The 24,718-nt window shown below is 41.1% G+C and overlaps 1 protein-coding gene across 5 annotated transcripts in view; it reads right to left on the reverse strand.

Moving 5' to 3' along the window:
* The window catches only part of APC (adenomatous polyposis coli), a 100,833-nt gene extending 80,357 nt beyond the window's left edge, over positions 1-20,476 (reverse strand). For 2 of the 5 annotated variants that reach the window (XM_014951465.1, XM_014951463.1), the window contains exon 1: positions 19,094-19,315. The gene's annotated coding sequence lies outside the window, so the exon portion shown is untranslated. Of the gene's footprint in view, positions 1-19,093; positions 19,331-20,126 lie in introns of those variants that run through there. The other 3 variants (XM_014951464.1, XM_014951467.1, XM_014951466.1) reach the window with 3 other exon arrangements.
* Between the last annotated feature and the right edge of the window lie 4,242 nt (positions 20,477-24,718).

Raw genomic sequence — 24,718 nt, forward strand, 5'->3', positions numbered from 1 at the left:
CTGCGCCCACCGGCTGCGCCAGCGCCGCGGCCAATACTGCCCCGCCGGTCACGTGCCGCCCGGCGCAGCCAATGGGGCGGCGCGACCCGGGGGATGCGCCCCGCCCTTTCCCCCTCCCCTCCGCGGGGGAACAGCTGCCGCCCCGCCCCGCCCGAGGGGACCGCCACCGCCACCGGCACCCGGCGGCGCCACGCCACCGTCCGCAGGCCCGGCGAGACCGAGAGCGGGGGACGCGCCGCTACCGCCGTCCCCAGCCGCCCACACCGCGAAGGCCCGCGCCGGCCGAAAGCTGTTACCAGCCGCTGCGCAGCCGTGACGTAAAACAGGGTTTCGGAGGGCGCGGCGCCCGCTGCCGCCGGGACCCTCTCCTCCCCGCGGCCGCAGCCCCACCGGGGGAGGGGGCGGCCACGGCCCGCTCCGCAGAAGCCAGCCGTTGTGCCGGCGGTCACGGCTGCACGGGGGCTAAACGCCGTGTGAGGGTACGGTCTGCCGCACTCACCGACAGGAAAGCGCTCTGCCTTCCCGCAACAGCGGCACCAGGCTCTGCCCGTGCTAGAATTAACGCCGATACAGGTCATCTCGTTTTTAAATACGCAGAGGGTGCTTTCTAAGAAGGCAACAGGAAGCGTACCCTTCAAGGGTATCTCAAAATCATTTGTGGTTCAGTAAAATACTGCTTTCAGCTGCTTTTCAGACGTGAAGCTGTCGCTACTACTTGATAGTTCCATATCAGATCAAATGTGTGCATTCAAGCTACACCACACCAAACGGTAAGTACCAGTTTAGTGATGGGCTAGGAAAAAAAATAATATGCAAAAGATAGATGAATAAACAAATCAATTCATGAAACTATTTTACAATCTCCTTCCAGAACCGATCTCCCTCCAAGGATAAGGATGTAACAAGTCACCCTCTTGAAGGTGACTTAAAAACCCCACAGAAGCATGCTACTGAATACAGAGGGCAGCAGAAATAAGACATATTTCAGCTGTTGAGTTTGTAGCCTGTATTTTCACTTTAAAAACCAGGTTATATGGGTAACAGGTACTACAGCGATGTTGCTTAAAAAACCAATCCAGCTGTAATATAAAAGGTGGATTTGTATGAACAATACAATATTAAGCCTTGCAATCCTCTAGAAGAAGCATTCAAGAACAAATATAGGGGCAGCCGCAACATACACAGCTCACCAGAACACTGCATGACTGGAAACATTTGGGAAAGTGCAACGGTTTCTCAGCTAGACCAAAGGAATGTCCTTCTCTATGGCCCTTCACATAAATTATGCTTACACAAAGTGGACATAAGGATAGGAGCTCATTAAAAACACGTATCCTTACATGCCTGAGGAAATGTCATTCTTCGTATAATCATTTATTGGATTTATATGAAACAAGCAGGCTCGTGATATACCTCGTGGTTGGGACCAGACAAAATTAAGGGCACTACAGGCCTGCGTATGCATGAGAGTAATTGCACCACAGATACTTAAATATTACTACTTTAATTTCAGCTGTCTTCTCATGGCTCCTTTTTCCAGTTACAGACGGCAGCATTCCACTCTCAGGAAAGACGTGCTTTATCAGATAACCTTTCATCAAATGTCTTCATGATTAAGGAGATATGTAACACTAAGTCACTTGCTGCCTTCAGCATAGTATCACGCAAAATCCTCTTTAACTTCATCAGTATGGCAAACCACACTTAAGCTGTTACAGGAAACCATTTTAAATAAAAGTTAAGTGGGCCACTTTGAAGGGTGTTTCAGGCTACCTGATTTTTTGCTATAAAGCTTCTATTAATTACAGCAACAGTTGACATCCCTCTGGTTTTTGATCCACTCAATTATGTTTCACAGAGACTGATTTCATACTCCCTCAGCTGTAACACATTATCACATTACTCTTAGCAGGTTTAAAGCTTATAATCTAGCTAGTCATTAGATCTAAAGCCTTCATACTTTATACCTCACTGATATACACCACTGTTCCTCCCTCAAAAAAGCAAATCAAAATGCTCCCAGTTGTTATTGTGCAGCTCTCTCCATCCTAAAATTATTTACATTAGCATTAAGTGCTTACTCAAATAAGTATAGACATAGCTCAACACCTACATTATCAGTTGGCAAGTTGTTGCAATACGAGCTGTGGCTTAGATACCAATCAGGTTGGTCCAGTAATGGTTTTAAATCATGTTCAGAAGTTGCATGTGCACAACAATCGGGAATGACTACTTTAAGTGTGCAAAGACAACACCAGAGAACTGATGTCAAAGAAAATGTCAGAGGAACTAAAATCTTATATACTTTAAAGCTAAATGGCATACTTTTAAGTGAAAAACTAAGCTTGAGAAGTACAGTTAATTTTCTAGAATCCAAAATCGGAATATCAAAGGTCAAAGGCTGCATAACAGGTTCCTTTTGTTTACACACATCATACTGCATTTTCTACAACTCTGAAAAACCAACTATAGTTCTCACTGTGAAAAGATTCTTATTAGTCCTGGTACTGGTTAGTCCTTTCTAAGCCTGGTAGTCACAAGCCGCCTGAGTAAGTTCAGTGCTGAGGAGCAATGCTGGATTCACTGCTCTATAGCCTGAAGTCCTGCACTTACTCACAGAACAAGCAGAGCGTAAGCAGCAGCACAAATTCTCTAATACATTCTGCCAGAATGGCAGCTGAGCGGGAGGCAGGAAGCTTTCTCTTCCTTGCTCATAGTAATGCCCATTCTGTTACGATTTCATAAAAATGGTAGCTTATGTTTTGTGTCTGTGTCACATGCACTTGCCTCTGAAGCAAAATCCAGTATTAAGTGAAATTCAGTTTAATAAACAGCATGTTATTAATAGTGTGATGACCTCTCTCACACTGGATCTTCCAATATACAAGCAAATAGGCGAATGGTGTCTTGACACATACTTGTATTTTCTCTCAAAAATGCTTTCTATGTGCAGTACTGGATTCTGCTAAGAGAACTGGTACCAAGGGAACAGCATTTGAGTAAGAAAGATCAGGCTCTTGGTAAAAAATAAAACACAGAAAGGAATTGTATAGAGAAGAGTCTTATTTAGACTAAGTTTATTTTTGGTTAGTTATTTTCTATTTGGCAGAAGGAACAAAATAGCTTTTTCATTCTTTGAAAGATACCATTACCAAGACAGATCTAGCAATACCTGCTCCATATTACACAAAAAAATCTCTTTTAAAAACTATTAAAAGAAATCTCTGCATGTAAGCTATCAAATCCCAGGAATACAAAATTTTAGTATTGGAAAATATCAGCTCAGTTGTTTCAGTATTCAAAATACAATTACTTCTATTTTTTTGGACAAGATCCCTGCAGTCTACCCAGCACAGCATTCTCAAACAAGCCAAATGGGAATTTGGCTCCAGAAAAGGAATTGGCAATCTTTTCATAGAATATTTTATGCAATCCATGCACTAAGTATTTCCCAACTTCTTACTACATTTTTAAAAATCCAGTTTGTCACCAAATATAACTGTCATAACCCTGCTTCCCCCCACTACTAAGTACTGCTAAATAGTAGGTCTGAGCAGATTAAGATCCACATTTTTAAAAACAAAAAGGACATTCCCCAAAATATTTGCTTCATAAAAATCAAGACTATTACAACAGAATATCCAAGAGGTTTTCTGTTTTTAGATAACTGGCTTGTAAATGGGGCAGTTCTCTGTGCCTTCACAACCTCACCTTCTGCAGCAGTACCCTTCTCCCTAGAAGCTTTTCACTATTTAATATATTTAAAGTGATTGATATTTCAATATTAGTCATTGTATGTGCAGACTACTACCTTTCTCAGAGACCCTGGGCAGTAAGTGGGTTGGATAATGAGTTATAATTTTCTGTTGCCAAGTATTATGGTTGGTATTACTCGTAAATGTGAAACATGGTTTTGCCAATTTAAGAGAACGCGCCTTCAGAACTTCACTTACTAATACAAGTACACATTGACTTACATCAGGCTGCATCTTTTAGAAAGGTGGTATAAACAGATTTTATTAACAAAATAAACTGAAAACAGTTCGCATCTGTTTTACATACACACAAATTTCATCTTAACACAGGACTTGATAGAATATTTTAGCAGCTGCTATAACCAAAGATTATCTCCTGCCTTTCAACTTTATTTTAGAAATCAATGAAGCTGAACACACTCTCTGCTTCTCATTTCCTTGGAAATTATGAAGTTGTTTTCACCTCTCTCACTACCACACACAGACTGTGCATTGTTCCCTCTGAGCCTTGTCCTTACCATGTGACTAGGATCACTGATAGTTTGTATATATATGCATTGGGAATACTCGTAATCTGCTCTCATCAGCATTAATATCTGTGTTTTGACCATGAAAAGCTGTACTCCTACTTTCTCCATCAAGATTTTCTCCGAAATATTGCATATTATTTCCCCACATAGATGGCCTCCAACTACAAGCATTAGAAAGATCGTCAGAAAAAGAGGTTTCCCAAGGATCAAGAAACTAAAGGACCATCTTTCTCATGCAGATGCAGAAAGAATAGAGAAAAGAATTGTCAGTGTTCCTCATGCATCATCCAGAACACATGCACTCAACTTTCTGACACTAGTCCTACAAAAATAAACAGGAAATTTCTACTGAGAATAGAGAATCAGAAATGAACTTGTTCTTTTAAGATTTTTCTATTATACTAATGTACTACAATTCCATTTTTTCTTTTTTAAGAAGACTGTGCTACACGTTCCCTAACTTGAGATGATTTTTCCACAAGCAATAAAAAGATGTGTCCTTTATAGGGGTCAATTAACTATTGAAAAGTCACATAACATAAGCTAAATGAGAAAAGCAGAAAAATACATGCTGTTTATTTATTTCATAAATAAGTCAGAGGTACAGAAATTATCACCTGCTCTTTAAATCCTTTACTATCTAATGCTCTCTATTTTTTGCCAGTTCCTCAGTTTTGTCCAGAAGTACTGTGCTCTCTGCAGTATCTCCCACTCATGCTTTCTTCCCTGATACTAAGTTTTTCCATCTGCATGCAGGTTTCTTGCTGCAACTTAAAGAAATGAAGATTCAAGGAAAAGGACCACTTCATTCCTCCCTCCCATCTGTTAGACCTAGTATGGAGGCATGGCCCAATCTGCACTACTAGTCACATATGTTCTAAAAACAGTACAATAATAATGAAAAGAGCTTTCATAGCAAACCATTAATGCAGTAAACTTCACCATCCATTTACTCATTCTTCTCTCTCAGCTACATGAGAAACTGCACCTGATACAACTTTTTGTCACATTACCTACGGTTTCCCCATCCTCTAATTATGAACATCACAGTATCTCGGTATTTTATCACTTTGTTTCTTCTGCTGCAGCTTTCAGGCTTGTTAGGTAGTTTACTGCATCTGTATACTATAATTACCACTTCTTATTTCAGCCATGCGTTGTGGTTTTTTTTTTTTTTTCCTCTTCTAACCAGCTGCATTCTGTAATTTCAGCCTTCCTTTTATTTACCTTTCTTTTCCATCTCCTCTTAATACTATGACAAAGTCTGTTGGACTTCAATTTAGAGTACAAGTCTTGATCAGAAGTATTTCTGTTCAAAAATCAACAAGCTGAGTTGTTACTTAATCTGGGCCCCACCTATAGGACATCAGGGAGCAGCAAGTCAGAGCAATGCCCTGCAATACCTCAGATGAAAGGCAACAGAGAAGTTCAATACATACCTACATCAGCTCTTGCTTTCCCCAACTAATAGCAGATATCTTCATCTTACTTAACATGGTACATTAATTTTCACGCAAATTTTTTCTTTCTACATGGAAAAACAATCCTATCCAAAAGCTGTTGCAACAATGCAAAAGGAAGACTAAAAAAGCTAAACAGGCAGAAAACAGAATGGATGGCACTCTTACTCCACTGAAGAGGTGTACTTTTACAGAAATTTGGAAAGCTGATTTAAAGATATGAGCTAGAAAACTTATTATTTGTCTGTAATTTGCAGAAAGTGAGTTCACAATGACCAGATAAACTGAAGAACTGACTTGAAATTTCAAGTGTAGCTTAATTTACTCAACCAACTCATGCATGTGCCTACCCGCTCATTCCAAATCTCCAGCAAATTACAGTCTTATTCAGCACTTTCAGAAACCTGTAATTGCCCCTTCTAACCCATCTTTAATTCCATTTCAGTAACCTGTTAACGGTCTTCAAGGCTGCAACATCTATAGTGCTGAACATTGTCCATATAATAGCCCTTATCTAGAGTACCTCAGGGATTCTCTGGGGAATTTTCTTCAGAGGAAAAGCTCTTCCTAGAGCACTTTGTTCATTAATACAGATTTCTCTTTTCCCCACCTGGGCCACAGAGCAGAAAAAAAAAAATTAATTCTTTAGAGGAAGATCAAGAATTCGATGTTTTCCAATGTTTCTTGGAGAGTGCCAGGCTCTGTATCTGCCTGGTCTCCAGTAGAACTATCTTTTATAATCGAAGCACTTTGTCTTCAAATACTTAGTCTTAGCTTGTTGCACAGCTCTTGGCTCTGATGTACGTTTTCACCCAGGGCTGCACATCCATCAGCTGCTCAGAGACCAGTTAAGGGTCAGAGCCAGTAGAAGAAACCGAGCGCATACCTAGAATACTACAGTGGCCTGAGTTACAAGAAAAAGTCCTATTTTGCTTGTCCTTAATATTTAACATCAGCCGTAAGAAGTTGTAGTATTCACACTTGTACACGACAAATGGACTGCACATGCAAATGGATGATCAGATTCAGTTTCTTAACACATTGTGGTTGACAGAGGTCACTGCTAAAAAAATGGACGCTACATGGTTACATACACTTTATAGCAAACCCAGGAGCATCCCAGAACTGCACAGCACTCTGACAAATGGAACCTCTATCACTTCAGTGGAATATTTACCTTTTTCTTCACGATCTTCTTTTCAGTCTTCCCTTTGTTTGGTTCGAACCAGATGTTCCTAATGCAAGAGTTGATTTCTTGTAAGCATTCTGACATTTTAGTACTAATAAATCAGCTAAAAATCTATTTAGTTAAAGGTCGTCAACATGTTTTTTGTCCAGGATATTGAAAGGGAGGGAAGGTAAATTTATGTGGAATCTTGTAAGCAAAGACCTTTTATGAATCACCATTCTGAAAGTCTGCTATGAAAAAAAATATTCCAGCTATAGGCAAGTTTCTTAAAGCCTGCTGCATTAAGAAAGGCTGAGGCAAGGTCTAGAAATACAAAGATCTTGCAAAGCTGTGGCTGTGAGTTCTCTCACCATAATTAACTTTTAAACAATTAAATTAAGGCCTGAGCCTCAGAGGCTCTTAGCTAGAATATGACTACCATATCAAATCAATCTAGGAGAACTATCCTTTACAAGATGAAATGTTGACAAGGAATCTCAAGATACATATATCTTCCTTAAAAACCTCAAAAAAAAAATCCCATATTTTAGTACGTAACAGTAATTACTAAGGAGTTCAGAGAAGGACCACTATAAAAGGCTCAGTTTGTTAAGAAAGATTTATGCTGTATGGTTTAAGGAGTACAGCCTTGCTGGTTTAGCAGAAATAGGCTGGTTTTTATTACTGTATATTGAAAACATTTCCAAGTTTGTCGTAAGTTTTAAGAGATCCATCAGCTGGAAATCACACAAACTGAACTGAATTTCCTAACATGGGTGCGGTTAATCAAATCACAAACGCTCAGCAGGAACTCAACACACAAGGTAAGACAAGACATTTCTTTAAGAAATATTGACTCTTGGTGTTCTGCAGCTTCTAAGATAAGGGTCATACTAAATAGTGCTGGGATCCATTCTGGGCTTGAAACACATTACACAAATAATTTAATCCTGCAAGAATTTAATTCCTTGCAATATGCATACACTCACAGTGTGTTGCAACGATTATAATCAAGTCTCATACTACTGAGATTCAGCTGTTTGCTTGTCAAGGTTAGGGAAGAGAGTCCCCCAGCTCTTTTCTCAGGACCAATGCAGAACTTCACCATTACTTGATTTCTGTGTATGCAGAGATGAGCCACCATGGGAGGCAGCACTCCTGTAGATCAGATTTGTGCTCCCAGGTAGCACAGCCCCCACAGACACCTGGCCAGCATGCAGTTTTCCTGCTCACAGCTATGTTAATCATCAAGCACAATGATTCGTGTCAGATTTTTGGGTTAGCTTTTGTTTTGGAAATGCTCTTGCTCTCTTCAGCTTATTTATTCACCATAAAAATGGCTCCTTGGATGATTTGGGTCTCACTCCCTCAGGGAATTTACTGTTACACAAGCCTTGAGGCATTGGTGGCATACTAAAATATTTTTTTCCTTCCTCTTTTGGCACACAGCTTATTGGGTTTACTCAAAGTTAAAAATCCACACCCTCATTTCAAAATATGGGGGTTTATGGGGTGAGTGCTAGGAGTTACGTTTTTCTCTTGTGATTTTGAATGAACAGCATCTTCAAATCTTAATTTCTGTAACATTAGTGAAGTTGAAAAAGAAACTTCTTGCTTCCACTGGAGTGGGGATTATTTTTATAAAAATTTGAGGATTCTGTAGTATCTTTGGATATTTTCTCCTAGTAACGAAGGTTCAGCTTACTGCTGAAAGATTCCAGCACGCAGTAAGGAACAAAACTTCAAGTATAAGCTGCACTGTCCAGTATTCAAGCAGCACGAATACTTTTTGAAATTGATCTACCCACTAGGTAGAAAAGGAATGCAAAATTGAAATATTCATTGCACCTTTAGGCAAGCTGCTTCCAATACCAAGCTCTACATATGTAGCAACAGTGCTCTGTCACCCACACTTTTAGGACTTACACAAAGCTGGCCTTTGTTTGGGCTTTTCTTCATCTAGGAAATCAACATGCAACTTCAAAGTAACAAAACCAGTCTCCAAGACAGATACTACCAAGAATTTACCACTACCCAAGTTACCTCAGGAAAGCACCGGGAAAAAGCAATTGAAGAAGAAAAGGGCTGATAGCCATGCACAAAACAAATAAAGCATCAGTGCAGTAAAAGAGCAGAAAAATGCACTTCAGTTTGTCAAAAACTGAGAAGGCAGGAGTGTTCCAAAAATCCTTGGTCTAGATAGAGTGCGTATTTGAGTGCCAGCTTCCCTTTCCCTGCTTGGACCCAGAGCCACCAGCTACTCAACTTACACAATCAAAATAAGTAAATTGCAGGCATTAAATATTAGAACCTCATGATACAATTACACTATTAAAGTGTGTAACATTGTAACTCTCTTGAAACACTCAGGTTAAAGGTACAATTAAAAAAAAAAAGTGTCACTGAGAGGAAAAATATCTTACTGATTACAGGTACATTTTACAGCTCAGATTCCAATCCCTAGGAAAGAAAATTTCCTTGGAAAGGAAAATTTTAAATAATCACAACCATATTTAGAAAAGGTCTCCATTGCTTAGTGTCCTAGAAGAACACTTTTTTTTTCCTCCTAACACATAACCCCAATACTTCAATCTTAAACAAAAAGATGTATTTTCAAAGATACCAAAGGCAAGTCAGCTAGAACGCCAGCCCTAATGAGCCGAGATTCAGGGGAAACCACATTTGACACAGATCTTCCTTCTCAGCATGGATTTGCATTTTATTGATCCATTACTCTTTTATGACCATTTATATTTTCAATCAAGTACCGAATCCCTTACAGAAATAATTTGTATTGTTTTGATGTTAGAACTCAAACCATTAAGTTTAAAGTTTGCCTGTCACTGAGCAATCCTGAGTAAACTCCAGCAAACATAAGACAGAAATTCTACACAAATAAAAATTCCAAATAATGTTGCTCTGCAGGCAAACTTAGTGCCTGCAAAGCAAGATAAGCTGAGATCCCAAGAATTTTAAGCAATTCCCACAACACTGAAAGGGTTAATTTTGCAACCTAATTATCCCAGGTGGCAAGAGGAAGACAGAAATCTTCACAGTATTTATTACATGTTCCGACAAAGAAGAAACAATAGAAGAGATCCCATGTCACTGGCAAAATCCTTTCTGTCACATGAACAGAAAACCAGAAACACAGCTGGCAGTAACTGAAGTTTTCTTATTTAAGATTGTGGATTAATTGTTCCTCAGTCTCACTTCTTTCTTTTTCTACTTCCCCTGAATTTTTTGCCTTATCTTGTGACCAGACATGTCTTACCACTTGGCAATTTCATGCAAATTCACCTCAACGGCACTCATCCATCATGTGATCAAACATGTATGTGAGTAGAGTTGCCTGGATGAGTGACTTGGCTGGAACTGCTCTTGTGTGCACCCGCCACATGGAAGGGTACACCAATGCTTCAGTAATGTGACAGAGCATGGTCTCTCCAACAAGTCCAAGCACTCCACGGAAGGCTGTATAGCAAGACCTCACTGAAAGTAAGTAAGGTACAAGAGGAGATGCTTTCTAGTCAACACTTGGTTGATACTTTCCTGATGTTCTTTTATTTACTGTTTATTACGTTTCTTTTCCCAAAGAGTAAACGCTGGCAAGTACTAGTAGCGAGCCTCATGAAAACTTTATTCCCCCGTTCAAATGCCTGGTAACGTTCTACACCGCAGGCTACGAGCAGCGTAATTGCTTCAGTACAGGAATCGTGTCTTTTTATGGATTTGAGGTTTGCCCAACACAAAGCAATTCCAATGCTTACAGGGCTTCTAGAGACTCCTGCAACAGAAGTACATAACAGCTTGGGAAATGCAGAGCAGAGGCAAGAATGATGAAAAGCACTCTCCACCCATGCTTACAAATCGTGCAATAAACTTAAAAGACGACGAATTGGACAAAATAGACAACTCTCCTTCAAACAGCAAACTAGGTGGCAAACTACCCACACGAACTAGTACTTGGCTTTTTAAAGAACTCCATCGCTTATAAGTCACAAGTCAGAAAATTTTCAAGCAATAAACAGTGATTGAGCAAGTAACAAATTTGTACATTCCCATGCTACCTATATTCATAGCAATCAAATTTAAATGCCAGAATTAATATATTGGCAGAGAGCAATTGTAAAACTTAGCCACAGTAACCCCAGTATGTTGAAGGTACACATTTTCCCATTACTCTCTGAACAAGTTAAAACATTCTAGAACACCTGAGACTTCTACAATACAAACCAGTGAATTACACCAAGGCTTTGTCATTACAACTAGTTTCAGGTCTTCTTTGCTGCATGCATACTAGAATGTCACATGGACTCTTCAGTACCTTTACATCATTGAAGGCACTATTTCATTTGTAAAAAAAGACCTGGACATCTTGCTCACAAGTAAAATTGAGAGAGAGATTTGGAACAGTATAAAGACAGTCATGTACAGGCAACTACTTTTTCATGCAAATAAAGCAATACACAAATTCACTGGTTTTAGAGGAAGACAAGCTCTCTTTCTCCTTTCATTTAATTCTTTTCAGCTTCCAGCACTTGAAACATTTTTTGGAAAAAGCTGTATGAATCAAGTCTAGTTCTCAAGGTCTTAACAATGACATTTAGACGTTTAATTAGCAAGCCATCACTTGGACTGGCATCTAAACCTTTTGTCAGAGACCTAATTCCATGCCAATTCAAACATCCCATTAGTCTTATATTAACTAACAAGAAGTCTCGTAATATTCTGGCTACTTGATTGCACTGGCATCCATTAACACAACAGTGGAGTGAGTCTAACTGAATGCAAGGACATAGATTTACAGTGTACATGTTAAACTGGGAAGGATAATCTAAGACAAAAATATAATAACCACATTCGTGTATGAACTGGTACTCAGACATAATCTGTACTTCCTGGCAGCCTGCATGCAATTTTAATGACATCCAAGTGGAAAGAAAAAAAAATTAAAATCTGATCGAATTAAAGCTGTTTCATTGGTTCCAAGCTCAGTCTTGATCTTAAACCTTTCCAGAGCTCATTCTGAACCATATTTACGGACTTACAAATGTGAATTATGTACCACTATTCTGTGTTGGCATTTCTACCCTGAGTCATAAACAGTATACAGGATTTTTAAAAAGTCATGAGCATACATAACAATACATACAAATAAGCTATATTTGGAACCAAAGAAAAAAAAATTGTAGTAGTTAATGCCCTTTTTCAGCTTGTATTTCTAATTTAGAGCTGTAGTTTCCACTGAAATAATAACAAAATACAAAATTAAGAAAAATGCTAGAGCAAATGCCAGGAACTCTGTAGAGTTTTTTCCCTGCTCTTGTGGAAATAGGAATTTGACAGAAGTTTGAGTCAGTGCTCCACTAGACTGGGCTAAAATTAGAGTCCTATACAATGAAAGGCTTCTAGTTGAACAATTTGAATACTAGGGAACAAAATCCCAATAGAGTCATTCTGCTGAAATAGAGGGGAGAATGAAGTCTGATACCAAGAAAGAAAGATTAAAGAAATAGATATATAAGGGAACTGGGAAGTAATCAGAGTTGTGCTTAATCCTGGTATTGATGACATCTGTAAACAAAATTTTTGTTACGTTGTGTTATTAAAAAAATCAATTTAGCTTTGTGTTAAAAAGCAGCAATGTGGAAGGAATATATTATTAGATTCTGCTAACCTCGGAATCTTATGTATCTCTGTGTTGCCTGCTGATGCTGTCTTCTCCGCAGTGGTAAGTGCCAACTAGAGCGTCAAGGTTACTGGCACTGAAGCTTTTACTCCAAAGCTGCTGACAAGGAGGCTTTTGATGCCAAAGCAAGTAAATTCTTAAATTCTAAGATAATTAGCATTTTTTTTTGGTTGGTCTAGATCCTAGTGGATAGCACCTGCTGACAGCCAACCATTTTACCCAAGCTTCATTCCACATCCAAGTCTTTAATGACTAATACAGAGTAATCAAGGAGACCTTACAGGAGTCCTTGGATTGCAAATTCCGTGGGAAACAGCTTAGAAAGAGTAGACATCTCGAAGGTAGATGTTCTGAGCAGAAAATACAGAAGTTGCAAATAATCTCAGTGAGACAAGGCAAGCATTTAATTCCAGAAACCCCATTATTCAAGGCATGTACAGTGTTTCCTTTGTGGAATGTCTAGTTCAAATACCTAAATATTCCCCCTTGCCCACCTCCCCCACCCCCAAAGAAAAAATCCACCCACAGCAGAATTCTAAAAAACAAAAAACCAACAAAACAAAGCCCACAAAAAACCCACAAACAAACACTGGGTTCAAAACAACTTTGGTCGTGTATCAAAAAAGAACCACAGCTTAGCCCTTTACGACTTATGCTTTGCACACCATAAATGGGAATTTTCTACTCTTAAGAACTCCTAAACATGAAGAAGAGGGACACTCCTTCCTTGAGGCAAGCTTTATGGGCATTGAAAGGGCACTAGAGCAGGACTCATAATATGCAAACTTCTCTTTCAAAATGGAAGCTGATTTCTCCTGGTCATGAAAATTAAGTGCCTACCTATCTATTTGAAGCCTTTACTGATAAAACAGCCATCATTTTCACCTAAAAAAAATGTTGCGGGTTGCAACATAATACTCAAATTTCTAATGAGGTAATAGATAGCTACAGGAAAGGTTGTTGTGCTTTTTTTACTGAATAGGCAAGCACAGTGTGAAGGTCACCCACATCCTTAGGCCCTTACAAGGCATTAAGCAGACCTCTGAAAATGTGTCAAACCTTTGGGAACTAGAAGTCAGCATTTATTTGCACAAAAAAGTTCACAAATGAAGGCATGCTAAATTGATGGTCTTAAGAACAAGTTTCTAGAATTCCAGAGTTTAACTAAACTGCATTTAAGTTTTACTGAATAGAATGTTTCTATGTTTCCATTATCATCCAAATAGAAATAAAAGCTGTTGTTATATCACACCATTAGAAGAAGCCTTGACCATTACAACATCCATTAGGATGACAAGTAGCATGACTGCTTCTTGTAGAACATATCTGCTCAAATTCTCATACCGCAGCCTCATGAAAGGCTTAATTCCTACAGTTACTACATTCCAGAACAGTACTGCTTCCATGCCTGAAAACACTTCTAAAAAGATCAGGAACTGAAAAAGTCTGATCTCCAAACTACTGAATTCCAATGCCACTAAGTAGGTATCAACATGGTAATGTTGATGGTTTAATGTTCTTTCCCATGAAGAAAGGTGCATTAACATTAACTACACAGCAGGACTTCCTACAACACACGTTTACCATACAAGTAGTTTGTACACAAAAAATAGTGCATACGATTTATGAAAAAAGAATATCCTTTTCCTTAACAAAGGATTACCCTTTTCCTTAACATGTGAAAAGCACCATTTCAGTATGTAGTCCTCTTATAATAGTATATACTACTGCTTCTTAATAGGCTGTGTAAGTTTGATCTTCAGGTCTGTGCTGCAAGAAATAACTAAACCTTTGCCTGCTCCTTCCCCTAAACAAAAGTACTGAAATACAGAAACAGCTATACATTCATCTCAATTTTAACCTGCTCTGCAGCACAGTCCTTTGTTTCTCTTAATTACAACATATAACTACTCTTCTACCATCAACACTTTTTTATATGTTCTCCTCCAAATCCACACACAACTGGCATGAAAAGCAACATTACTCACGTCAAACTCCACAAACAGAGATCAGCTGCAAGATAAGACACTGTAAGCAAGAGCTTCACACTCTCAGTGCACTAACAGCTACCTATAACAAACAGGACAACCATCATTATAATAATTGTATAGAAGGAAGAGGTTTATCCCAGTGGAGAAGGCCACAAATTTATTAACAACAAGACTAGTTATGAAAAACTATTAGTTATAAAAACCCCAAACAAGAAACAGTCTTCACAACAACAAAAATCTCGGCACAGTACATGCTATATTTCTTTCTTTTTATTAATACCCCTCAATTTCTAGGAAATAATTATAACACAAAGCCACATTACATAGAACTACTAGGTTGGAGACAACTTTCTTGTAATTATTCTGATGTAGTAACACTTTGCTCCTATCACTCTGAAGATTACTCAATTTCTCCAAGACAACAACACAAGAAGTGACATGGATTCAGATTGGTTCTGCTGTATATAATAACTATATATACATTATATAACTAAATACACAGTCTATGACCAAAGACCTCACGGAACTTTCCTCAAAAAAAAAAAAAAGTCTTGCAAAGACAATCTGATGAGTAATTTCCACTAAAGCTACAGCGATACATTTAATATTGCAGTACCTTTATTTTCGCCATGTTTGAACCTCACTTATTGTTTGTATAACCAGAGCCTCAGTCTACATATTTTTATTCACCCTTACCTTTCCATATTCCCAAAACCCAGTTAAGAAAAATACTTCTGTATAACAACAACAAAAATAAAACTCAACCACAACCAAAACAATAAAAATTAAAACAAACCTCAAACCCAAGCAACCAAACAAATCACCCATTGGGAGACAAGACAAAATAAGGAGCATTTACACTGACAGCTGTAAGTTCTATCCTGACATGCCTACTCAGGAATTCCAGTAATTTTACTAGACAGAACTCAACCCACTACCTAAACAGGGAGTTTGCAATCAAAATGTGAACTCCAGTTAGACCCTGTAACAAACCAAGCCAGAGGGGGCTTGAGGGTAATGACCAACTGAAATTCAATTTAAAGTATGTAAAACAAAAAAAAAGTGGAAATCTTCCTCCAAGAAATAGCAGCAAAGCACAACCAAGTCGTAAAAGTCAATGTATGACTCAATTAGCTTAAAGTGAAAAAACAATGAGACAAAGTAGGCATGTTTAAGTAATATAATTAAATTCCTGTGTAAAATTTGAGTTAAATTGGAAGCTTTAACGCTGTTGCGTAAGAAAAATTATTGTTTAGTTCTAAAGAGATTCTTAGCTGAAGCCTTTTAAATGGAAGAAAAGCAGCAATGTGGGATCTCCATAGCAGGGGTTTCAGAGAGGAGAAAAAGCTCATGTGATCCTGAGAACCCTTTTTGATTAATAAAGGGAGAGCCAACTCACACAATTTATGCTTTCATGATTTCTTTGCACTCTTGTCACACAATAATGAGAAGTCCTAGTTTCCTTCCAGTTCCCTCCACATGCCAGTTACTACAAAAAAGCCAATCTACTAACAGCCAAATTCAGTTTTGTGAAACTCGGCACTTTTCAGAGTCTACTGAAAGCAACCAACACTCATACTATTAACTGCACAAATAAAAAAACTTTCTATTGATATCTGATTTCCAGAAAAATTACACCATTTTCACTCAAAGAATTTAATCCATGTGTGAAAAGCTAAGCCTTAAGTGATGTCGTAGTGTGTTATGACAGTTCTATTACAGGATAAGAATAAAGAGTTCCTATCCTCAAAAAAATCACAGCACTGAGAGGCATCACTGTACTATTTCATAGAAGCCTATATTCTTTTTTTTTTAAACTATAAAGTCTGCATGACTAAGGTCTCTTCTTCCATTAGAGGTTAACATTCTATCAATTTGTGGTTAAAATGCACCCCTGAAGAATAACACTATGCTTATGAAAGACACCTCAAATTGCTATTGATCCTCACACTTCAATGTTTTTGTTTATCATTTCCATAGAGAAGTCAAACTTCTTGTGCTCTAATACAACTGTATTTACTGATGCAAAATATATTCTTGTCTACTGCATTTTATTTCTCACCTTCTGAAAATCCAGTTAGAAGTAATGGCAAAAATAAATTCTCTTTGATCTCAAAAAGTGTTCATGTTTCCAAAATTTCTCATTTCCACTATTGATGACTAACATTAAAGCAATCATCCTCTAATAAAGACAAAAACAAACAAACTCATGGAACCCAATTAATCTTTGTTAATTTAAATTACCATATACTAGCCTTGTGACCATGACCGCAAGCAGTATGATAGGTATTGTTATAGTAGCACACAGAAATAACAAAACCAAGCACTGCTCTTTTTAACCTTTTTGCCAACTACTTCTTTCCCAAAACCTTCACTGAAACATACCATCCTCGCTGAATATAGACCTCCAATATTTTGAGCGAATTCTTACTGCCTAGTAGCTTTATTGTGCAGCTACAACAGATGCAGCAAACCTTCAACTAAACCTGAATGGCAATCACCCAACAACCCATATTCTACAACAGCACAACATGACCTGCCGTTGAAATCGCTGTCACAGGTTATTTTAACACTATTTTAACAGTCATGCTTGCAGTCATAATTCAAATTAATTAGGGCAAAAATCCCAATAGTATGGGGTATTAAATATCAAAACATTAGAAGTTGAATATATGAATCTGGAGAAGTCAAAGCTAACACTATACAGTAGAAGTGGTGTTGCTTTGCTAAAACTGATAATGGATGATGAAAATAGTAAGAACTTCATCCCTTAAAGATCAGTTACAACTACTGGATTCCACTTTCTAGACGAGTGGAATTCATTTAGTACAGTCATAACTGCATTTTTAAACTTACAATGGTGACTTCATCGAAAGCTAAGCTCATAAAATAATCTTGATACACTTTTTTTTCCCCTTCAACATTCATATTATTGATACTTTAATTAAAACAGGAAAAGTTAGCAGTGTTTTATTCACAAAGCTGGTTACCTACCCAACTTCAGTCCAGTAAGCCATTTCTTATACCATCACTATCCTACAAGTTACTAAAAATCATACTGTAAGAAAATGGTAACTTGATACAAAGAAAAGAAAGAGATGCACTGCTTTCTACTGTCCAAATTAAATTGAGACAACTCAAAGGAGAATATACGAGGGACAACAAAAAAAAAATATCTTAGACTGAGTTTCAGATAGTGTGAGAGATGATCACAGAATTAATGGTTTTCTACTGTGCAGCACTCTGAAACAACATCTACAGCATAATTTGAAAGTGGAAATAAGATGCACGCTATCCTAAATTAGTCTTACGTTTTCATGTGCCACTCATGATATTTCAGAGCAACTTGTTACCATCAAATGTTTCCAAAAGCATATATATAATACCTGTCTGAATAATCTGTTTATTGTTACTGAGGTCCTGGAAAAAAAAAATAATCAACGCAAGTTAACTAATATAAAACGATATAAACTATTTTGCTTTTACTCAAAGCAAGAATTTTCAGAGTCTAGCCAAAATAAAGTTAGCCAAACAAAAATCTTCTTTCTTGATCATTACAGGATTAAGGAAGTTTTATTCTTAACTACGCTATTCAGTTTAAAACACAATTATAGAAAGCTATAACTCCCTTACTCTAGAGATTACCTAGATACAGGAAGATTCTAGAAATAATCTAGACATCTTTACTGAAAGCAAATATATATGCACACAAATACATATATATTTTTGAAAGCATACATAAGGTACTACTAATACAAAAACAGGTGTTCGTTGGGGCCACCAGCTACTAGATTAGCACTAATACAGACCAAAACAGAGTATCAGAAACTTTCTCCATGGTGTAGCACAACACATTGTGGGTGGTATTTGTTGTACATTCTAAAGAAACTGTAGTTGCAATGTTACTCAATGAACACTTTATGCAACAGCTGACTAGGTATCAAAATTTGACATACCTGAGCATGGATTTCATTGCATGGAAGTAAGACACATGGTAAGACATGTTCTTATGCTCAATAGTGTTTTCTGTTGCATTATTTCGGAATAAAAAAAAGTATTTCATCAACTGTATCACCATTAGGATTTCCACATTTGGGTGTTTGTTTTTTTTTTTTTTTGCTTTATACCACTAAGCCTGAGTACCTTTTACCAAATAATTTTTTTTTTTTAAACATAAAACGTTCAAGGAGAGCAAGTACTTGCAAGGTCTTTTTCACTGGGCAAAACTATTCTAAATATAGTCTTCACTGTAACTAAAGGAAAAAAAACACATCAAGGAAGTTGAAGCTGAAGCATAACAATGATCTCATGACATTCATTTTACGACTAATATTCCTTGAGTGCTTTGGATTGGATGAACCCATCTGGCGTATGTTTTTTTTCAAACCTGGTTTAAAAATATAAGATTACAGCACCTGAATAGGAAAAAGATTCAGTTTCTCTGCATTTCAATTAGTGACCTAATCCTACTTAACTCTTGCTGTAGCCTTAACTTACCAAAATGTTAGCAGTCTTGCTGAAGCAAAGTTTTTGAACCTGTGCTTCTTCACCGGTACATAGAGAAATCTCCTCTTGTTCAACCAGGAGTTTGTAGAAGCAAGCAGAGAAAACCATTTCTGCAGAATCTGATTTTAATTTTTCAGAATGTTAAAAGTTTCTACAACAGCTTTACCAAAAGACTCACCTTCCAAGATGTGCATGTGACTACCACCATATTGTTTACAGCTGGGGGGGGCAACAAACACACAAGTTACATAGTTTAGTGCATTTGCACCTTCACTTCTCCATTACTCTGCAATTACACGATGAAGCTGATACACGTTACAGAAATCTGAACTCTTTAATTTCAAGTTCAATAATTTCTGAAGCTATGAATGGTCACTGAGGCTACAACGACCTCAGAACCTGAGGCTGTAGTCACAGACACCTGCACAGATCCACCCCTCATTACAAGAGGTCAGGGAGGGCACACAACAGAAGAAATAAGCCCTGCCAACAGTGAGTTTTGAAGTTAAAGACTCATCTAACAGCTAGAGGAAGGTCTTCACAGATCAAGGACTGTGAATATCTTTCCACAGGAGACAGCCAATAAAGACCTAGTCTTACTAAAGACCTAGTCTTTAGGCCTTGACCCTATCGCCTTCATATTCCTGGGGTATTTTAGCTATCGAGTACCTGAATGCTTCCGGGCAGATTTCGAACAAAACCATTAAATGAAGTCAAATCGTGTGTTACAACCACAACAAACAAAACAAAAAACCCCAAGCCAACTACTGGCCGTGAGTAGCACACACCCTACCCAGATCGGGCTCCGTCCGCCTGGGGGGCGGCCCCGTCCCGCCGCGGCCACCCCCGGCCGGGGACAAGGGCCGGCCGCCGTCAGGAGAGGCGCACAGCAGCCTCGGCCACACGGACGCCCGCTCCAACCCCGCCGGGGGCTGCCCGTAGCGGCTGCCGCCCGAGAAGGCGGGGGCGAAGGGACGGGCCCCGCCTCAGCGGGCAGGGGCCGCCGGGGCCGGCGCTCACTCACCTGTCCGCTTTCCTCTCCCCGCCCGGCACCGCCGCCGCCGCCACTCCTCCTCCTCCGCCGCCTCCCGCCGCGAAGCCGAGAGCTGGGCCTCCTCCGCGGGGCGGCGTGAAAGGGCAGCCGGCGGCCGCGCATACGGCAGCAGCCGCTCCCCCTCCTCACCGGCGAGGGCCGGTCCCTGCCCCGTCTCCCCAGCTCTTCATCCCCGCGGCAGGCTCCGGGACAGCCCCGGCCTCCTCCCCAGCTCCTGGGCGAGTCTAGCACCCTACCGGCAGCCACCTCCCTCGGGCGCACCTCAGCCGCGGCGCTGGAGCCCTCTCCCCGCCAGCCCGGCTTCCCGGCCGCCCCCCTCACTCGCTCCCTCGGCCTGATCTCCCCGCCGCCATCTTGCCCCAGGGGAGAGGAGAGCGCGCAGGCGCAGCCGGCGGCGCGCATGCGCGAGGGCGGGCGCGCCCTCGCCCCTCTGCCGGCGGCGCGCACCTGCCGCGGGGGGCGGGCCCGGGCGTTACGGTCACCCGCCGCCTGAGGGGCCGCCGGCGGCCTGCGGGGCCTGGGCGGCGGTGGCGGCGGCAGCGGGGTGCTTTTCCCGGCACAGAGGCTTTGGAAGGTGGAGGACGTGGGATGAGCTGCGTTGGGCTGACGGGGTGAAGCCAGAGAGGCCGAAGCGGGATTGGGGTGGCGGCAGCGAAACAGCGGTCCTGGCTGAGGGGTGGCCTGTCTCGGCCTGGGCCGGAACAATCCTCACCATCAGTACAGGCTAGGGGGTGAGGTACTAGAAAGCAGCACTGAGGAAAGGGACGCTTGGGGGTGCTGGTGGACGAGAGGCTGGACATGAGCAGGCAGGGTGCACTTGCAGCCCAGAAGGCCAATCGCATCCTGGGCTGCATCAAAAGATGTGTTGCCAGCAGGTCCAGAGAGGTGATTCTGCCACTTTACTCTGCTCTGGTGAGACCTCACCTGGAGTATTGTGTGCAGGTCTGGAGCCCTCAATATAAGAAGGACATGGACCTGATGGAGAGGGTCCAGAGGAGGGCCACGAGGATGATCAGGGGGATGGAGCACTTCTGCTACGAGGACAGGCTGAGGGAGCTGGGGTTGTTCAGCCTGGAGAAGAGGAGGCTCCGGGGAGACCTGATAGCAGCCTTCCAGTACCTGAAGGGAGCCTACAGGAAGGCTGGGGAGAACCTGTTTTAGAAAGGCCTGCAGTGACAGGACAAGGGGCAATGGCTTCAAGCTGGAGGGGAACAGATTTAGACTGGAGATTAGGAGAGGGTTCTTCACTGTGAGGGTGGTGGAGCACTGGAACAGGTTGCCCAGGGAGGTGGTTGAGGCCCCATCCCTGGAGATATTCAAGGTGAGGGCTCGATGAGGCCCTGGGCAACCTGGTCTAGTTGGGGGTGTCCCTGCTGACTGCGGGGAGGTCGGACTAGATGGCCTTTGGAGGTCCCTTCCGGCCTGGACAACTCTATGACTCTATGGCTGCAGGGAGTGGTATACCGGCTGGCGTTGGGAGGACCGGCTGGAAACGCCACTCGCGCTGGCTGCCAGAAAGCGCCATGTGCCCACATGCGCTTCTGAGTATGGAAGATGAAGGAAAACAGGGTGTATCCCTTTTCTCTATGGACCCTCACCCAGCCCTCAGGCAGGCGGCCTCCTCCACAGGAGATACCTTCTTGCCTGTCTGCCTGTGTGCGTCCCTGCCTTCAGTGAGCTTTGCCATAAATGCTGGAGCTCCACAGTGAGAGGGGTCAGTCTCTCCCGTCTTCCCTCCTCAAGGTGGTCTCTGGCATGCCCTGGGCTGGGCAGAGGTGCTTTGGTGGCCAGCTCCCAACCATAAGGGTGGCTTGTACAGCACAACTAGTAGTTTGATAGCCAGGGCCCTTCATCACTTTTTGCTGAATGCTACCTGGTTCAGGTGACTTTCTCCACTCCCAGGTGACAGACTTATACACCCTGGCCTTCACTCCCCCGTTTGGGCTCATATTTCCTACAAAGTTACTTCCCCTACCATAAAAAAGACATTGAGGTGCTGGAGCGAGGGCAACAAAGGGGGTGAGGGGTCTGGAGCACAAGTCTTATGAGGAGAGGCTGAGGGAACTGGGGTTATTCAGCCTGGGGAAGAGGAGGCTGAGGGGAGATAGTATTGCCCTCTACAGCTCCCTGAAGGGAGGGTGTAGAGAGGTGGGGGCCGGTCTCTTCTCTCAAGTCACAGGCGACAGGACTAGAGGAAATGGCCTCAAGTTACGCCAGGGGAGGTTCAGGCTGGATATGAGAAAAATTTTTTTCACCGAAAGGGTTATCAGACATTGGAATGGGCTGCCCAGGGAGGTGGTTGAGGCACCATCCCTGGAGGTGTTCAAAAGATGGGTTGATATAGTGCTGGGAGGTATGGTTTAGTGATGGTGTTGCTTTTTGTTTGTTGTGTGGGTGTCTATTTTTGTCAAAGTTAGGTTGATGGTTGGACAAGATGATCTTTAAGGTCCCTTCCAACCTAGAAGATTCTGTGATTCTGTAAAATTGTCAGTTTTTCTGGCCTCCCCAGTGTGAACCAGGTGTGGGGCTGTGAACCCCCAGCAACCCCAATATCAGTCAAGGGCAGGCAACTCTTTGAGCTTTTTTCTCTGTGCTACCTTTGCCATCCTTGACACACACACACACACACACACCCCTTCTTTCTTTTGATGTATATAAAGACCTTTTTATTATCAGTTTGAGCATCCTTTGCAAGGTGCTTCAAATTCCTTTTTAGTCCTCTTCATTTCCTGCTTAGAGTTGACCTGCAATGCTTTACAGCTTTCTGTTCTCTTCATTAGGGCCTAGACAAGTTCTGCCCCCTCGTTAGCATCAAAGGACTTGTATTGCCAAGCCCTCTCTCACTCCTTTTGGATGGATATCATACTAGAGCCTGTCACAAGCTGCTGTCAAACTGCAAGTGTTTGTGAATGTTAAACAGATATTTAGGAAAGCCAGTACATACCCATAAATAGCTGAGTCTGCGTATTTTATGTTTTGATATTGTTTGTACTGCTTATTTTAGTAACAAATTTTCCTGGGATTTGAGTATAATTTTTAGTTGTAATTTTTGTCATCGCTGTGTCCTGATTATCCCCTTTGCCATTTCAAGGGCCATAAAATTGTATATTACAAATCATGATCATGAATAGCTAAATACAAGCTGATATGAGTTTGACCAATATAATGAAAATGGGTGTGGTGAACTAATATTAGCTTTTCCAAGTGGTGTATTTTACATAATCACATGATGTATCACACTGATTATGGCTTTTAGAAGACAGTAGTTCTTGGCAATATTTTTGTAAATTCACTAACCTTTAGTTTCTCTGGCATATTCCCTAAAACCTAAAGGAAGAAAGTCATAATAATTTAATATTCTGAGGAGTTTGGATTAAATCAAGTAATGTTCAGCTGTGTGACAGTCTAAATAAAAACAATTGTACATGTCTCTGTGGTACATGCAGTAACCTTCCTCTTCATAAAAAGAGAGAAGTCCAAGGTCCTGCATCTGGGTCAGGACAATCCCTAGTATCAATAGACAGGGGAATGAAGGGATTGAGAGCAGGGAAGGACTTGGATTTCATCCAGTTGGGTGAAAGGACATGAGTTGGCAATGTGTGCTTGCAGCCCAGAAAGTCAGTTACATCCTGGGCTGCATCAAAAGAAGTGTGGCCAGCAGGTCGACGTAGGGACTTCTGCCCCTCTGCTTTGCTCTGGTGAGACCCCACCTGGAGTACTGCATCCAGCTCTCGGTGTCCGAGCACAAGAAAGACAAGGACTTTTTGGAGCAGGTCCAGCAGTGAGCCACAAAGATAATCAGAGGGCTGGAGTACCTCTCCTATGAGGACAGGCTGAGAGAGGTGGGGTTGTTCAGCCTGGAGAGGAGAAGGCTCCAGGGAGATGTTATTGTGGCCTTAAAATATAGAAAGGGGGCTTGCATATAAGAAAGTCGTAGAGAGATTTTTCACCACAGCTTGTAGACACAAGGCAAGGCACAATGGTTTTAAACTGAAAGAGGGTAGGCTTAGACTGGGCATAAGGAATACTTTTTTTTTGGAACAGGTTGCCCAGACAGGCTGTGGATGCCAGTTCCCTGGAAGTGTTCAAGGTCAGGTTGGATGGGGCTTTCAGCAATGTGATCTAGTGAAAAATGTCCCTGCCCATGGCAGGAGGGTTGGAGTAAATTTTCTTTAAAGGTTGCTTCCAACCCAAACCATTCTGCGATTCAGTGATTCATTTGTATGTCAGGTGGAGAGTTGTAATAATAAAAGCAACTAATGTTGAAACCAAATTAATCTTACAGTGCATCTCATTCAAGAAGACTGAAACCAGAAGGTAGGAGGTAGCAACTCTTTGTCTATGTGTTTTTATTCAGTGTTTCCTGAAGCATCTCTGTTGAAGAAATAAAAAAGAAGCCAAGTCAAAGCAACTTTAGGAAAATGAAACAATGGCAGCAGTCATATACCACTTGCAGTCCCTTGGTTCCCTGTGGTAATAAAGTGGGTGTATGCGTTTGACGATGAGCTGCACCTTTGTGCTCAAAGTGCTGTCGTCAGGTGCTATCTATCTCCCCAGGAAGA

The sequence above is a fragment of the Calidris pugnax genome, unplaced genomic scaffold, assembly GCF_001431845.1.
Source record: "Calidris pugnax isolate Ruff unplaced genomic scaffold, ASM143184v1 scaffold148, whole genome shotgun sequence".
NCBI lineage: Eukaryota > Metazoa > Chordata > Aves > Charadriiformes > Scolopacidae > Calidris > Calidris pugnax.